The sequence below is a fragment of the Nycticebus coucang genome, chromosome 5 (assembly GCF_027406575.1).
Source record: "Nycticebus coucang isolate mNycCou1 chromosome 5, mNycCou1.pri, whole genome shotgun sequence".
Classification (NCBI taxonomy): domain Eukaryota; kingdom Metazoa; phylum Chordata; class Mammalia; order Primates; family Lorisidae; genus Nycticebus; species Nycticebus coucang.
The window spans coordinates 79,619,253-79,621,546 of record NC_069784.1 but is presented as its reverse complement, the minus strand read 5'-3'; the positions used below and the strand labels follow the sequence as shown (position 1 = coordinate 79,621,546).

The window sequence follows — 2,294 nt, the reverse complement described above, 5'->3', positions numbered from 1 at the left end:
AAAAATACTGCTCCATGTGTTTAACTGTATGAGTGACACATTAAACTCTTGTTCAAACACTATAAATAAAGCGTGTTGAATTTTCAAAGACTACGTGTACACATCCCAATTATTATTTTCTGAGTCATTTACTGGGCATTCTGAGTCAAACAGAAAGGGCTCCATGGGTACCTACCTATTTATACATAATTTTATAATGCGACTACAGTTTATCTCTTTAGGTTAATCTATTGCTTTTAGCCCTGTTATATGCAATATGCAACCATACTGTACACAGCCTCTTTCATGGCTCCAAACATTCACAATGTTTCCAAATCTGGTAGAAAAATCTCCTTTCCTGTTCATGACAAGTGCTTGTCAAATCATCACTCAGAAAAATATTGGGAACTGATAATATTTTGCATATTATCTTAACTATTATAATTATGTTGATACTTTTGCTTCAACTAATATCATCAAGTACTTTGTCAACTACTCATGACAAAGAAAATTTTGTTATCTTTATATGGCAAGCCCAACAAATTACCTGGCATATGGAGATTTTCAAATGTTGAATCAATTAATAAGTGATTCGCAAAGTTACCACAAATATGTAGTTTTACTTAAAAGGTTTTAAACTTTATGGCTGGGTAGCATTAATCTATGTAACATTATGCCAATCATTTATTTTCAGGGCATCCTGTACAGTACTATGCTATTAAATAATAAGGTAAATGTCCTACAATTTTTCAATTTAAAAATGCTCTGTAATTGAGTTGTTTTTGCCAATGCCTCTTTTTTTCTTATTTCATTACATATCTGTAGAGAAAAGGGTCTATACCCATTTTACTTTGTCCTTGGTTTTGTAAGATAAAGTAGGGCAGGATGGTAATACTCCCTATTCTAAAGATAGAGTAATTTTGAGTAAATGGATTCTGAGTTAACGAAATGGACTCAAATTTTGTATGTGACTTTAAACAACACTCTACATTCTATGTAAGATTATCTTTACAAAAAATATAAAAAGCTAGAAAAGAAATAACCTATTTTATACTATGAAAAATGTATTCAGTGAAAAGAAAAGCTAATCAAAACAGCTAATTAGTCGATGGTCCTGCAAACTTATTACCATAAATGCATGCTCTATATTTCCAAGTCTTCAACCTCTCAAGCATTTTTAAAATTAAAAAGACTTACACAAAATTGTGTAAATGGCAGCATTTTTATCAGTTAATGACTTCTACATGGAGAGACAATATATTTCATGGGCCCATAACTCTCAAAAACATTTTATAGATTTTGATTTCTACTTGGGTCCAGAATCATTCTACAGATGAGTGTCCAGTTGCTCCAGCAACTGAACGAGGTAGCTGAAATGAATATCCCTCCTCTTAATTGTCTTTGTTCCTTTAATAGAGATCAGTTTCTTTAACGATAAGTGGACCACATTTGTGTGGGTCTATGTTTGGCTCTCCATTCTATTCCTTTATTTTATTTTATTTTTTGGACAGGAAGTAGGATTTATTATTGGTAGGTGCAAATGAGAGGCAGCACAGTGTTAGGTTCTCAGGAGTGCAGGGCCCAGCACTTGTTCAGGGAGACATAATGGGGGATGTATTTGACCTCACAGCCATCTGAGATGAGCCGCTTCTCAGCCATCGTGTCTTCAATTTCATCTGAGTTAAACTTGGTTAAACCACATTTTGTGGAGATGTGAATTGTCTGGCAGCCACGGAACTTGAACGTGGCTCTGCAAAGGGCCTCAATCACATGTACCTGTTTCATACTTTGGTGCAGATGGACATGATTACTGATGACTTGGCTAAGGTAAACCCTGGCTACAGTACCCTGGGGCTTTCCAAAGGCACCACACATACCTGTCTGGACCCTAGACTGGGGACAGCACAAGGACTGACACTTGGATTGGAAAGGACTGTCTCCAAGGTCCCCTAAACTACATACACAACTAAGGAGGCTGCTGTTTGCAGCCATTGCCTATTCCTTTATTTGTCTATTCTTTCACAGGTACCACACTACCTATATAACATTTATAAACATATTGAAATTGGACAGAGTCTGTCCTCTGACTTAGCTCTTTTTCAATATTGTGTCTGCTATTCTGAGTATTTTGCTTTTCCAGAAAAATTTTACAATCAAGTTGGTGATATCCATAACATGACTTGCTGTGATTTGATTGGTATTACGTTGAATTTTTAGATAAGTTGAGAGGAACATCTTAACGATACTGAGTCCTATTCAATAAGAACATGGAATATTTCTTCATTTACTTAGATCTTGTTCAATTCCTTTAATTG

The 2,294-nt window shown here is 35.1% G+C and overlaps 1 pseudogene; it reads right to left on the bottom strand.

Annotated features, from left to right (window-relative positions):
• Positions 1 to 1,910: 1,910 nt before the first annotated feature.
• LOC128587016 (uncharacterized) lies at positions 1,911 to 2,004 on the bottom strand (annotated as a pseudogene).
• Between the last annotated feature and the right edge of the window lie 290 nt (positions 2,005 to 2,294).